The 16,307-nt window shown below is 34.8% G+C and overlaps 1 protein-coding gene and 1 long non-coding RNA gene across 4 annotated transcripts in view; one reads left to right on the plus strand and one right to left on the minus strand.

Moving 5' to 3' along the window:
• Positions 1-16,307, plus strand: part of NELL1 (neural EGFL like 1) — an 855,798-nt gene that overhangs the window by 748,564 nt on the left and 90,927 nt on the right. The gene's annotated exons all lie outside the window — the stretch shown is intronic.
• Positions 10,728-16,307, minus strand: part of LOC141546465 (uncharacterized) — a 132,470-nt gene continuing 126,890 nt past the window's right edge. The window contains exon 2 of the long non-coding RNA XR_012483309.1: positions 10,728-11,916. This is a non-coding gene — a long non-coding RNA (uncharacterized LOC141546465). The remainder of the gene's footprint in view (positions 11,917-16,307) is intronic.

Consider the following 16,307-nt stretch of genomic DNA (forward strand, 5'->3'; position numbering starts at 1 on the left):
ATCATAGAAGCTCAAATTGGAGTGGATTAGGGATGATGGAATAATATCGGTGCTTACAAGGAGTATGGGGCAGGTAGCCAGGGAGGAGAGCTTTATGTGAAGGAGGTTGTAACTCAGAATCACATTGAATCTCAATGAGGTTACAGGAGGAGTGAGTGTATTGATTTGATGAGCAAGAGTTGGAGTCTTTAGGGGGAGAGTTAGTGACTCCCGACTATAAATGGATCATCAAGTGAAGGGCTGTCTCTGAGGGCTGCAGTGTGTCTGAAGCAGCATCTTCCAATCTTCAGGTCATTTCTACCCAGGACTAAGTACAATGTGAAGGTGAATATTTTCTATAGATTTAAATAATCCATGCAACCTCTAATTGTGTCTTGTTGAACAAACCATTCACATGCTGAATATTAAATACAATAGGAAACAATTTTAACATGTGACTTTGACATGTTCCTATGAAGCAAAACTTCACATATTAGTCATTGATGTGAAAATTCTCTCCTGTTACATTTCTCTCTTCTTCTTAGAAAAGGGATATTCAACCTTAGTTTGTCATGGGCATTCTCACAAACTTTTGTTTTTTGTAATACCAAGAAAGTAAGGAGGGGAGACAAATAAATGTTAGCAATAAACTTTAGGCAAAGAGCTCATTTTGTATCTTCCTTCCCGCACTGTTATCACAGCTATTGTTCATATCTTTTCTTCCATCTCCTTGAACTGCAATCTCCTGCTGATACTTTAAAGTCAAAACAACTCTGGTAGCTTCCTGGTACATAAAAAATACTAGCTATTGTTGCCTAAGGAAATTATCTTTCTTTTTCCTCTTCAGTTGCCAAAAAATATGGTCTTGCTTGTATCGTGACTACAAACTTTAATCTTATATCTATGGGAGACAATTGAACTCAAAGAATCATAGAATATATACTCTTATAGCTGGAAGAGGTCTCATAGAAGGAATGTGTTAAGAGAGAGATCAATTCTCCAAGAGCCTCCCCAGCTGTGGATCCCAGCATCTGAAGGAGTTGCAAGGCAGCCTTTGCTGACACAGGTATTGCGGACTGGGAATGAGATAAATTGGAGGCAGAGGGAAGAGGAGAAAGGTCAGACAACACAATGGCCTCTCAGTCAGAGAGATCAGAGAAAAGCAACTGCCTCTCAGTCTCCTTGCATCATCCTCTCATAAGAGAAGATCCATTCTGGGTTGCATGTTCAGCAGCCATTGTCAGGTGGCTCCCATGTATTCCAACAAGAATAAACTAATACATCCCTAAATTTTACCAGAAAGCTTACCATGCCCTAACAGAGCTAGAATCCAAAAGTGAGATAAAAACAGAGCTGAAGAGACCCTGATTCTCTTCAGGTCTGAGGAGCTATGAATGTTATCTTTGCAGATCTGGGGAACTATGAATATCATCTTACTTTGATGAGGAAATTCCCTTCTAGATAAGAACCAAACAGGCATCTTTATTAATAAGGATCAAGAAACTGAAAGAAGAAGCATTTAATCAAACTAGCCAAATAAGATTAAGATTGACATACCAGTTCATAATGTAAAAGAAAGAAGGGAAGAGCTGAGGCAAATAATATTAAATGGGTGAACCAAATGGTACCAGGAATCAAAAAAACAACAACAGCAATTAAGAGAATTCATTACAAGTATGTGTTTTTTGTTTTTTGGTTTGTTTGTTTTTTTGTCATTCAGAATTCTTTTTGTCTGATAAGACAGCATAACAGCTCTGATAGCCTCAGTATCTTAAAGTATAGTGTCCTAGGGGGACTGACAATTTAATAGTGGTAGTGCTGTGAATGGAAGCCTTGCTATCCTAATCCTTTCTTGATTACTCTTTTACATTGTGCATATTATATATTATTCACTTCCAACCTAATGCATGTCTATCAATTGAGGAACCTCCCTTACTGTCCAAGAGAGCCCTATTTCATTTGTATATATTTTATATACAAATACATTATATCTATATCTAATACCTTCAACATTGTTGTTCCTCTTCAAAAATGAAGGACAAAAAATGGACAATGTCATCAGAAGTGATGCTGTGGACTGGATTTAAGTGAAGAAGGACTCTACAAAGTCACCAGCCTCACTGACTCCTCTGTATTGTAAATATTATAATATTGGAAAGTTGGAAAGAGAGTTAATTCACACACACACACACACACACACACACACACACACACACTCACACCCCAAGCAAAGGGAGAAAGCAAAATTCAAACAGCATATCTGGGTCCAGTGGCAAGACATACATCAGGATGACTGGAGTTGGCCCCAGATATTTTTTTCTTGTAATTTAGATAAAAGAAAGCCATTCTTTGCCTTATTTCTTACCTACAACAATGACTAATGCACAGAAGGTAGTAAATTAGTATTTTTCTTTTTCATTGAAAATGAATGGAACATACATAAGGATAAACTGCCAGAAGGTGACTCAGCCCTTTTCTCTGGTGAGACTCAAGTATGGCATTACTTACAAAAGCAGCCCTAAAGAACCCAGCACAGTTCATAGAGGAAACACAATAAAGTTATCTCGGAGTCAGCTTAGTCCAAGAAGTCTCTTGAGTGTCTTTCCCTGAGAGTATAATTAAGAATATTAGTAATATGCTCACCCAGAGAGACAAAGATAAAACAAGTACCAGATATATGTTTCTATGGTCTCTCAATGGGGAAAAAAAGTGAGAAATTACTTTTCTAGAATTCAAATAGATAAAAATAGGGAGGGAAAAAAGAAGCTACAACCTATCTTGCTAAAGATAGCAATATTGTAAATATTATAATATTGGAAAGTTGGAAAGAGAGTTAATTCACACACACACACACACACACACACACACACACACTCCCCAAGCAAAGGGAGAAAGCAAAGTTCAAACAGCATATCAGGCATGCGGGATACTTATGCCTCACACTAATTGGCAAAAAGAATAGCAGAGGGACCTATAATTAAAATAGGTTAATTTTTTTTTTTTTAATTTTGGCCAGGTGAATAAATGAAAGCAGAAGTAGGTAAAATGTTATTGGTCTGTCTCTAGAGCCAGAACATTTCACCACTGAGAATTTTCTTCAACTAAATCCTGTTATTCCAGGAACTTGTACAGGCAATATTTCTGCTATGCCAATTTTAGGCTTATTACAAGACTGTAAAATCTGTGAGGTGAGGGACTATTACCACATAGAGCAGGTGCTGAACAATGAATTATTATGAATTATGCCCTGATCTTGGAACAACAGCACCCGAATTATAGAATTACAGTTTTGCTCTTCTTGATCAGCCACAACAGCCCCTTCCCTTTCTACTATTCTCATCTCTAAAATAGGAGGTTTTAAAAGTAGGTGGCTGCTAAATTTCTATGTCTATGATTTTTTTTTTGAGTTGAATTAGAGCCACAAATAAAACCCAAAAGCAAGATACAGCAAAACCCTTGTTTTTGAATTGTATATGACATTGAAATCAAAATTCTAATTCAGCACATGTCCCCAGGAACCTCATCAACATACAAAGTCACTTTAGCCTTGCCACTCATGTCTCATCCATAGTGTCTGTTCCTGTGACCCCTCTAAATAGAGGATCAAGTGGAGAGTTCCTTCCTAAACTTCCATTTAAGGAGAGAGTTCAGAGGACCCACCTCTTTACTTCCCACCAGGCTCTGGTCTTTTGGACTTCCTCTCATACCTCTGCATGGGATATCCTCCCCTGCATGCTCCTCACCCCAGTTTTAGCTTTCTGGAGCGCAGGTGCTGTCTTTTTTTCTGTAATTCTCTCTGCAGAGCTTAGTGCAATGATATATAGTAAGCACTTCATCAATATCTGATTATATATATATATATATATATATATATATATATATATATATATATATATATATATATATATATAACAGCTATTATAATCTATTAAGTTTTCTCGTTTCTAGAATAAACATTCCCAGTGCCCAATTTTTTAATCAGTTCTAGTATGGCAGAATTTTGAGGTTTTTTCATCATCCTGGTAACTCTCTCTTCAGTGTCCTTCTAGTATTCAAAACTGTAATCCAGATGGAGGGTGTCAAGGGCCAAAGAATTGATCTCCTTTAATTTAAAGAAAAATCATATTCAAAGAAATCTAAAATAGATCATAACCATACCCACCCAGCTAAGGTTCTTCAAACCTCCTTAAATATTCTACCATCTTTCTTAGCTTCCTTTGCCATACTTTCATTTGCCAGGTTTTTATTTTGAAGACTAGATGAACACTTGATTTTTCTTTCCTAACCTGATCTTTGTTCTTGTTGAACTCTATTCTCTTTGCTTCTGACTCCTTCAAGTGCCTATTTATCAATGTGGGAGAGAAAGATTACAGGATAAAAAAATTGCTTGGCTAGGTTAAGAGAAAGGAGACTTAAAATATGAATTTAAATTGAATTGAAGACAAAATTTTCAGTTCTGTGACCTATCTCTAGTGTTATACCTAATCATAGTTTAACTCAGATGAAAATACTTAAGCCTATTTTCTCACAGAGTTTAAGTCCTGATTCTCAGCATCTGGAATTCTATCTTTCTTAGTTGGCAAAATGGAAATGTATTTCATGAAAGCAATATTCTTCCCTTCTCCCATACCTAGAAAAAGTATAACATTTCGTTTTGTGACATTTTTGTTCACTACATATCTATGTGCAGGCATGAATCTGTGTCTATACTTATATACAAATGTTTATACATACAAATTTGTTGTTTAGTCATGTTCAGATTTTCATAACCCCTATGGACCATAATGCCATGGGATTTTCTTGGTGAAGATATTGGCGTGATTTGCCATTTCCTTCTCTAGTGGATAAACAAAAGTTACAGAACTTGCCCAGGGTCACCCAGCTAATAAAGATCTGAGTCCAGATTTCAACCTGTTCCTTCCTGACTATAGGCCCAGTGTTCTATCCACTGAGCCACCAAAGTGCCTTATGCATGCATATGTATATATATACATATATATTTACATATATGAGGAGAGAATATATATGGGGGAAAATATAAAAAAGAAGAAATATATACATACATATATAGGGAGAGAAAAAATTGTGTACGAAAGTCAATAAGAATAAGCATCAAATAACAGTAATAGAAGCATTAAAAAATTTTCTTGAGTCTGATTAAAAGCCAGCTTTCCCTATGATCTCCAAAGTCACCACTTATCACAAGAAGCAAGGTTTAAAAATTTTAGTTGATTTTCAGAGACCATTGAGTTCAATTGCATTCAATTCCATGGCTAACATATGTTGGTCTCAATATAGCACAGAGCTGGCCATTTTTCCCCTGGTAGTTTTTGAGCTGTAGAAATTTACCAGAAGCAAAGTCAGAAGGAAGGTCTAGTGCATTTTTTTTTTTTTTTAATCTCCCTTCACAGCAATGCCTCCTGTTTCAGATAATGCAATCTCTGGGAAAACTCAGTGTCCTACCTTCCCTGATCAGTAGCCCGCCTACTGTCCCTCCCATCTCAGTTAATCATCGCCTAGATTGTACTTACAGGTACCTTAGATCCAGGATGCTTATAAAGTACAACTGCTTTTCCCCTAACCTTGATTGTTGAACTTTAAAAGATCCATAGTCTTACAACATTATTTTAACTTGTGCCACAAAGCACATTACTCATTCATTGTTATTGTATCATAAATCACTCTCTGCCCTTTATCCATTGCTGGACTTGAATGTAACTGTTGATATCATGTTTCCAGATGCCTTATGGAAAATGAAGCTTTTGCCCACACGATGCATTTTTCATTATAATTAGGACAGAAGAAGGATTAGCCTATGGTTTCAAAAAGATTGTAGTTTGTGTATAGATTTGACAGTTGATCTCTCTTTGAGAGATCTTTTTTTTCTGTCTGCTAATAGACAAGGGGCTAAAAATTGATAAGCTTGAGAATCGTGGTCACAGGCTTGTCAAAACCTAGTTAAAGTCTTATCAGACTTTGCCCAAATCTTACTTTTAAAAAGCAATGCAAGAAGCACTTATTAAACACGTACTTACAACGTGTAACGAAACGTTGGCAATATGTTCTGGACCAAGAGAGTAATTATTTATCTTTTAAGATCTTAACATATATTAATAGACTGACATGATCCCTGAAGGCAGCGCTTCTTAACTTATATCATAAGCACTTTGGAACTATGGAGTCTTAGAACCTTTCTCAGAAAATAGCACAAATGTATATACAAAAAGTACATGCACTTATTCCCCACCCTACCCACACTCAGATAGAGAAATTAATTTGGATATATATGTGTATATAATAAGGTGGGAATAGGGAAACATATGTGTGTGTGTGTGTGTGTGTGTGTGTGTGTGTGTGTGTATCTGAAGAAAAACTTACATTAGTAGTCTAAAAATAAAGATGTGACTTTTCTGATCCAAGTTCATAGATCTGCTAAAACCTAGTCATGAAGGAATTCCACATCTGTTATTTCATTTGATTCAAGCAACATATTTGAGATACAGAAAATGCTAGTTAGAAATTTTATTTTGCATATAAACAAAAAAAATTTGTTAATTAACTCAAATATCCTGACTCTTAAGACCACCCCCCTCCCAACAAAGGAATCAACCTTACATTTAACATGTGAAAGGAAAATATTTACCCAAATAGTGTGATATTTTCTTTGTAGCATGTTAAGTTTTCAGGTTCTATTTTTAATTGATAACACTGTGATTCAGCATATTACTCTTCATTCCTGTTAGATTGTGTGGCAGCATACATTTATACAGGCTATCCTCTATGTGGAATGTACTCCTCTTCTTATATTTCCTTCTTAGAAATTCTACCTTCCATCAAAGCTCAGCTCAGGTAACAACTCTTATATGAGGGCTTATCTAATTTCACTCCAAGAAGTCTTCTCTCCCTCTTGAAAGTAGATTGTAATACATTATATGGGTACATGCTTCAACTTCCCCACCAGATTGTAGGTTTTCTGAAGGAACCGTTTCATTTGTTTTTGTATCTTCAACAGCTAGATGATACTTTTTCATATAGTTGATTTAGTAAACATTTGCTGGTTTAACTTAATTGGTATTCCAGCTTCCCTTGAAATCAATGATATATCTGCAATTTTTAATGGGGTGCAAAAAATGATGGTGTTACTTTTAAGTCATGGTTTATCAAGGATTACTGGTGACTGAAACAACACCTTGAGATAATTTTATTCTCTTCAACATCTGTCCAACTAAAATGGTTTTGAGTGGGGGAAAAAATGACAAGTATTGTGTTTATACCAGGAGCTCTCAAACTATGGCCCACGGGACAGATGCGTTCCACTGAGGACCTTTACGTGGCCTGCAAGGTTATGGCAAATGGGCTGAGGGGCAGAGACAGTATGTGAGCTTTTGTTTTTACTATATTCCGGCCCTCAAACAGTCTGAGGGACAGTGAACTGGCCCCTTTTTAAAAAGTCTGAGGATCTTAATAATCAAATTAATAAAAACCATATGATCATCTCAATAGATGCAGAAAAAGCATTTGACAAAATCCAACATCCATTCCTACTAAAAACTCTTGAGAGTATAGGAATAAATGGACTATTCCTTAGAATAATCAGGAGCATATATTTAAGACTGTCAGTAAGCATAATATGCAATAGAAATAAACTGCAACCTTTCCCAGTAAGATCAGGAGTGAAACAAGGTTGTCCACTATCACCATTACTATTCAATATAGTACTAGAAACGCTAGCCTCGGCAATAAGAGGCGAGAAAGAGATTCAAGGAATTAGAGTAGGAAATGAGGAAATCAAACTATCACTCGTTGCAGATGACATGATGGTATACTTAGAGAACCCCAAAGACTCTGCTAAAAAGCTATTAGAAATAATTCAGAATTTCAGCAAAGTGGCAGGATACAAAATAAATCCACATAAATCCTCGGCATTTTTATATATCACCAACAAAATGCAACAGCAAAAGATACAAAGAGAAATTCCATTCCAAACAAATGTTGAGAGTATAAAGTATTTGGGACTCCATCTACCAAAGAATAGTCAGGAATTATATGAGAAAAATTACAAAACACTTGCCACAAAAATAAAGTCAGATTTAAATAGTTGGAAAGACATTTAGTGCTCTTGGATAGGCCGAGCGAATATAATAACGATGACAATACTCCCCAAACTAATCTATTTATTTAGTGCTATACCAATCAGACTCCCAAGAAACTATTTTAATGACCTAGAAAAAATAACAACAAAATTCATATGGAAGAATAAAAGGTCGAGAATTGCAAGGGAACTAATGAAAAAAAAGTCAGAGGAAGGTGGTCTAAGTGTACCTGATCTAAAGCTATATTATATAGCAGCAGTCACCAAAACCATTTGGTATTGTCTAAGAAATAGACCGGTAGATCAGTGGAACAGATTAGATACAAAGGACAAAAAAGGGTACATCTATAGCAATCTAATCTTTGACAAACCCAAAGATACCAACATTAGGGACAAAAATTCATTATTTGGAAAAAACTGTTGGGAAAACTGGAAATTAGTATGGCAGAAATTAGATATGGATCCACACTTAACACCATATACCAAAATAAGATCAAAATGGGTCCATGATTTAGGCATAAAGAGGGAGATAATAAATAGATTAGAGGAACAGAGGATTGTCTACCTCTCAGACCTGTGGAGGAGGAAGGAATTTATGACCAGAGGAGAACTAGAGATCATTATTGATCAAAAAATAGAAGATTTTGATTACATCAAACTGAAAAGTTTCTGTACAAACAATACTAATGCAAACAAGATTAGAAGGGAAGTAACAAATTGGGAAAATATTTTTAAAAGCAAAGGTTCTGACAAAGGTCTCATTTCCAAAATATATAGAGAACTGACCCTAATTTATAAGAAACCGAACCATTCTCCAATTGATAAATGGTCAAAGGATATGAACAGACAATTCTCAGAGGAAGAAATTGAAACTATTTCCACTCATATGAAAGAGTGTTCCAAATCACTACTGATCAGAGAAATGCAAATTAAAACAACTCTGAGATACCACTACACACCTGTCAGATTGGCTAAGATGACAGGAACAAATAATGATGAATGTTGGAGGGGCTGTGGGAAAACTGGGACACTGATACATTATTGGTGGAGTTGTGAAAGAATCCAGCCATTCTGGAGAGCAATCTGGAATTATGCCCAAAAAGTTATCAAACTGTGCATACCCTTTGACCCAGCAGCGCTACTACTGGGATTATATCCCAAAGAAATACTAAAGAGCAGAAAGGGACATATATGTGCCAAAATGTTTGTGGCAGCTCTTTTTGTTGTAGCTAGAAACTGGAAGTTGAATGGATGTCCATCAATTGGAGAATGGTTGGGTAAATTATGGTATATGAAGGCTATGGAATATTATTGCTCTGTAAGAAATGACCAGCAGGAGGAATACAGAGAGGCCTGGAGAGACTTACATCAACTGATGCTGAGTGAAATGAGCAGAACCAGAAGATCACTGTACACTTCAACAACAATACTGTATGAGGATGTATTCTGATGGAAGTGGAAATCTTCAACATAGAGAAGATCCAACTCACTTCCAGTTGATCAATGATGGACAGAAATAACTATACCCCAGAGATGGAACACTGGGAAGTGAATGTAAATTGTTAGCACTCCTGTGTATCTATTCAGGTTACTTATACCTTCGAAAGCTAATACTTAATGTGCAACAAGAAAATGGTATTTACACACATATATTGTATCTAGGTTTTATTGTAACACATGTAAAATGTATGGGATTACCTGCCATAGGGGGGAGGGAGTAGAGGGAGGGAGGGGATAATTTGGAAAAATGAATACAAGGGATAATATTATTTAAAAAATAAATAAATATTTAAAAAAAGAAGAAAAAAAATAAAAAGTCTGAGGACCACTGGCCTATATACTTGCATCACTTGAGCAAAGTGATCTACTGAAAGTAATAGATTGATACAAGGAATCATACAAAGTTTCACTAAAAAGCTTTTTCTACCTTAAGGGTTTCCAATCTAGTAAAAGAAAAGGATAAGAAAAATGTCTAAACTATAATCCATTACAAGATAATAACACCAGAATTATGAAACTTTTCTCTATATAAGGTATAAGAGAAAAGATCAATGTGATCATTAAACACTTCCTAGAAAAGGAAACTTTTGAATTGAACTCTGAAGAACGGGCAGAAATTCTGTGGAGCAGAAGGGTATTTTAAACATGAAGAAGTCTGTGAGTTAAAGAAAGAAATGAGGAGAACTCTCTTTGTGTTTCACATCAAGAAAATGTGAATGTACCAATTTAGGCAAAATAATAAGGTAGGAATAGGGAGATAGTAGGATCATAAGGGAAAACTGGTTCTATATTATGGAGGACATTGAATGCCAGGAAGAGGAATGTGTATTTTATTTGGTACACCACTAAAGCCATGGAATGTTTAGAAAAAGACAAGTGAACTGAAAATCTGTATATGAGAAAGAATAACTTGATAATAAAAATAAGTTAAACACAGGGACGAGAATAAAATGGAAAAAAAAGAAGCCTGTATGAAGTCACACTGAAAGTTAAGTATGTGTAAACCATTCTCTGGGGTAGTAAGAATAAAATCAGAAAATAGAGGGTATTTATAACCAATATGGATTTATACAAGGGCTGTAGGTTGGTTTAACCTTAAGAAAACAATCAAGATAATTATATTTTTAAAAATCTAAAATAACATTGCTTGAAATTATAAATGCAGAAAAAGCTTTTAATAAAGCACAACTACCATTTACAAGTTAAAAACTCTATGAAATACAGGCATATGAGGCAATTTTAATTTCACATTTATATAAAGTCAAAATCAAGGATCATATATTATGGAGACAAACTAGAAAGTTCCCCAATAAATACAGGAGTAAAGCAAAGACGCCTTGTCTAGCAACTATTATTTTATATAATTCTTGAAATCCTATCAATAGCAATTAGACAAGAAAAAAAAAAGTTTTAAGACACAAAGATAGGCCAAGGCGAACTAAAACAATCCCAACTTGCTGATAACAGAAATGATTTTAACATCCAAAGACAATAAACTAAAACTCCCTGAGGCAAGGAGCATTTTTATGTAATAAAAATCCAAAAGACAATAATAGAAATGGAAATTCCATTCAAAATACTTGGATTGACTCAACTATAAAGTGCTTCTTAAAGAAATAAAGAACAAGTTCTTACTTTAAACAATATTCATAGTTCCTGGCTGGGATGAGATACAATCAGAAGGACAATATTGCAAAAGTTAATTTATAGTTGTAAGGCGGTACTAATAAAAGTATCAAAAGCTTTCTTTACAGAACTCAATAAGATTGAAAACAAAATTCACTTAGAGACAAAAGGTCTAGACTCTCAAAGAGAATTTTTTTTTTTTATTAGAGGAGCTGAATAGGGACCAGATCTTAAACTATATTATAAAATAACAGCCATCAAAAATGTTTTACATTTTTTAAAGGAAGTAAGTTAACAGAACTGACTAACAATGTTTGATAAACCTGTAGTGATATCCTATTTAATAAAAGTGCTGAGGAAACTGGAAAGCAAATCTGACAGAAAATAGATTTAAATCAACAATTTATATCATATTTCACAATAAAATAAAAATAGATAAATGACCTTAATATTACAGATATTATCATTAAAAATAAGGGAAAAAATCAGATATGTTGTCCCTGGCTTTGGGTAAGAAATATATCCTTTTTTTTGGAGGGGTGGGAGTGAGGGAGGGTGAGATAATTGGAGGTAAATGACTTGCCAAGATTGACACAGATTTGAGCTCAGATTGTCCTAAGTCCAAGGCGAGTGTTCTATCCATAGTGCCATCTAGCTGCTCCTAGGAGATATATCCTTAACCAGGTGAGATATAGAGTCTGTGAAAGAATAATAGATAACTTTAATTACATGAAATGGAAAATTTCTGTGCTAATAAAATTAATCCCTCTAGGACAAGAAGAAAAGTAGTTGAACAGAAAAAAACATATCAATTCTCAAATAAGGTTTGTTATCCAGGAATATAGACAACAATCAAATACACCATCTATGAATACATGCAAATGTATATATGTGTATGTATTTATATGTTTATATATTCTTACATATAAACACACTTATATACAAACACCCAATACATATATAGCACATATCAATTTTTTAAATTTATAAATGTATAGCTGTTGCTTACCTCATACTTTATTAGATCATGTAATATATATAAAAATCATTCTTCAACAAACAAAGTATGCATTAGGAAATACTATTTGTACCACACAGGGGACTATATATGGACTATTTTGCCCAACTTCATAGAGCCTTCCAAGCTCATATTACTCTGATCAGCCAACACTGTACCTTCACTCTAAACACAGTGATGTCATTTTGACTTAATAGTCCCCTGTGTGGTACAAATAGTATTTCCTAATGCATACACGGCTACACTTGGAGGAATGAGGACCTGACTTTAAATCTGCTTCCAACACATTAACTTCAGGACTACAGGCAAGTCACCTAACATCCTTCAGTTTTAGTTTCTTCCCTATGTAAAATGAACATATAATAATAATACTTGACTCACAGGATTGTTGTGAGGATCAAATGAGCTAATCGATATACATTTCTTCAAAATGTAATTGTGTATTTTATTATTATACTCATTATTAGTGCTCACTATCCCACAAAAAATGGCAATACCAACATGAACTGTTGGTTGCTAGAGACACAAGCTTTAAACTTTAATGTAATAACGATTGACTTGATTCCCCTCTCTATTCTTTTCAAATCTTTTCTCGAGGAAGTCTGAAGAATTCCTCTGTAGCTTGCCTGGCTTTCAGATTCCTTATGATTATTATTTTGGACTGTGTCACACTGCTCTGACATAAAGACCAGTCAAGAATCTCTTCTTTTTTTGGCTAAAACAGCTTTCACAACTTTCTAGATGCCTGAAACCTACCAGGGCTATCAGTGCCTGTGAGAGAATACATAGTAGTTTTCTCTGGCTGTTAGTTACTTGGAGGAAAAAAGTTTGATCTAATGGTCTTATGTGAACAGATATATTATCACTTGGAAGAAAGAAAGGGGACTTTGAATCCTGGAAATCCAGAAGAAGGACTCCAACTCTATTTTTTTAAATCCAGGCACTAAAAGAGGGCCGGATTAGTCCTTTGATAGTTTAGTTTCTATGTTGGAGATTATCATAGATCATTCAACAGTCAATAAAAATGAAATCTACTTAATTATAAGCATAGAAAAAAAAATCACATGTATTTCAGCATTCTGTTAGGTAGATAGAATTGCCCCTTATTCCCATAAGGAAATATATTTGCTTAACAAGGCAGGGAATGATAACTAACCTAGATTTAATTAAACAAGAAGATTCCACACCCCACAATAGTGGGCATTTTTATGCTACTCAAAGATGAGAAAGTCATGCATGGCCTTAGAACTACATCAACAGCCATGCGGTTTAAGACTTAGCCTCTTGAGCCAAACAAGTCCTGGAGTTAGTTTGTGATTTTTAGGGAAAGAACTGGAGAGGAGGCAGGGGATAAAAGATAATGACTCTATTATAGGTGATATTCATTTCCTGTAGTTTGAGAGAGTAGAGTAAAACATGATTCTATTAAAGTCATGGGAACTGTTAAACCATAGCTTATTCCATACAGATTCACATAAATACCATGAATTAATTCATGTCATCCTGACATAACATCACACAAGAAAGTTCAGCCATTAACACAATTCACCAAATAAAACAAGTCCAGTAAAGAAGGTGTACTTGGTTTTACTTTACTATCTATGAAAGAGTTAATGAGAATTACTGGACTCCAAAAAGGAGTCAGAGAAAAGCAATAAAAATGATTAAAGGACCAAGAGGATCATTTCTCAAAGGAAAGGTTAAAGGATTATTTAGACTGGAAAAGTAGAGATTGCGGGATGACTTAATAATGCTCTTCAAGTGTGTGAAGGGATGTATTACCATTAGTAGATGATAGATGGTAGTAAAAGAAACACTGAAAGAAGGGTTATGTTCTTGAGAAGTGATGACCTTTTTGTTCTCCAGTGAGCAGCTGAATCCCTCTGGAAAAAGGAGCATGGAATGAAATGCCTTTAAATTGGAGCCAGGAAAGTTAAAATCACCAAAAGATTTTGGTTGGATTAGATGGCGTAGACCAGGGGCTCTCAAACTACAGCCCTCGGGCCAGATGCGGCCTGTTGAGGATGTTTATGCGCCCGCCAGGTTATGGCAAATGGGCTGAGGGGCAGAGACAGAGTGGGAGCTTTTGTTTTTACTGTCCGGCCCTCCCACAATCTGAGGGACAGTGAACTGGCCCCTTTTTAAAAAGTTTGAGGATCTATGTCATAGACCATTCAGTATAATCAGTGTCAACAATGTCTTATGAAGCCCCTAATAAAAGTGTCCCCATACTTGAAGAGTGTATTTGCTACTGGTTGACTTGTCATACATGTGTATAATTACATAAAAAGCAGATCATGCTTTTCTATTTCCCAACTATGGTTCTGTTAGCCACCCATTGCTGATTGCCTATCTTAGATAAGTGTTAACATTTATCAACATTTCATTAACTAGGGAAGTCATTTGGTAAAACTCAGGACAAAACATATTCTGAAGAATTTAGTGCCTTTCAAAAATGTAAAGGGTTAATGAACTATCTTCATTTCTTTCATACTTATGGGCTATTTTTCTGTTTGATTTAAACATATTCATTTTTCCCTATGATTAAAAAACACAAACCCCAAATCCCTGTGCTGAATGATAGTTTGATTATTACTGAAAATAATAACAACAGATTCTACCCTCATGGAAATATAATTTATTGGAGAGGGGGATGGTAAATCTATTGAAATCCATTTTAAAATAAAATATATCTTGGAAAATAACATATTCCAAAATATCTGAAAGTAATAAGGCATTGGTTCATTTCAACTAATTCCCTCTTGTAGTGATGTCAATATATTTGACAGAAGTTTTGTTTATTTGTTTGTAGCTTTCTGACAATCTTCATCAAACCCAGCAAACACTTTTTACTTTTTTATTTTCATTTAAAAGTCCTTCAAGCTGGGTTGTAGCTTACATATAATATATTGCTATTTTGAAGTTAAAGAATATGCTTCTCCCAGAATACACTGCCAATGCAGCTAACAAAGCCTTTGCTTTCAGGATAGTAACCAGGCATTAGGGACATGTTTGATCTGCTTTAATCTGATTATCATCTCATTTTTTAAGTTGTAGCTATTCTTGGACTCCAAGTCAGCAAAACTGAGGATCAGAATAAGTTAGACATGCAAAATCACTTTATAAAAATAAACTATGAAGAGATGATTATTATATTAAATGCTTAATAATAAGCCCCTTGGTTAAAGATAATCATATTATTTCTTCCATAGTCATTCCAAGTACTGTTTTCTTTTTTTATATCATAAATGATATATGAGGCTGATCAATAGAGGTGATTAATAAATGCTAATTAAGTGATTGTCCTCAATTTACCAAATATTTCGCTCATAATTTTTGTAATTTCCAACACAAAAATCCCTTTCCCTTTCTGCCATTCACCTACATATGTTTTTTCTTTCTATTAGAATGCAAGTTCCATGATTTATCCCTTTTATATTTCTCTCCTAAGTCCTTAGTATTCCTAGTACATAGCAAGCACTTAATCAATTATTTACCCATTCATTCATCCTTTGGCTCAAACTTTTATGAAGAAAAAGTCTTATAGAGAAATATTCTTCCCAACCCAAGGTCTTATCTTGGCGTCATTAATCCATTAAAAACCATTTATTAAGTACCTACTAAGTTGCTGGAACTGTGATAGTTGCTAGGGAACCAAAAACAAAGTTTGCTTTTTTCCTTCCAGCAAAGAAATTGCAGTTTAGGGGAATAAAAAGTACAGTTCAGAGCTAAGTAAGAAAATACAGATAAACGGGTTTTTGTTTTATTGCTTTATTTATTTGTTTGTTTGTTTAGTCCAGATCTGTGATTTCTCTTCTGTAGGGAGCTTCTCAGTGAGAAAAATTCCTCTACCCATGCATAGTGTCAATTCTTCGGCAAATTAAATTCTTAAAGAGAAAGCTGGAACAAGTTTAAATATTCTGCTCAGGATTACTTAGTCTGTATGTGTCAAATGAATCTGGTCTGAGGCCAGCTTTCCAGCCTGTACACAATTCTGCTACTAATGTGCATGTGTGTGTATGTATACACACATAAAGTATATGAAATAACTACACAAAATATATAGAGGATAAATAAAGGGTGATTTTGAGG

The sequence above is a fragment of the Sminthopsis crassicaudata genome, chromosome 6 (assembly GCF_048593235.1).
Source record: "Sminthopsis crassicaudata isolate SCR6 chromosome 6, ASM4859323v1, whole genome shotgun sequence".
Lineage (NCBI taxonomy): Eukaryota > Metazoa > Chordata > Mammalia > Dasyuromorphia > Dasyuridae > Sminthopsis > Sminthopsis crassicaudata.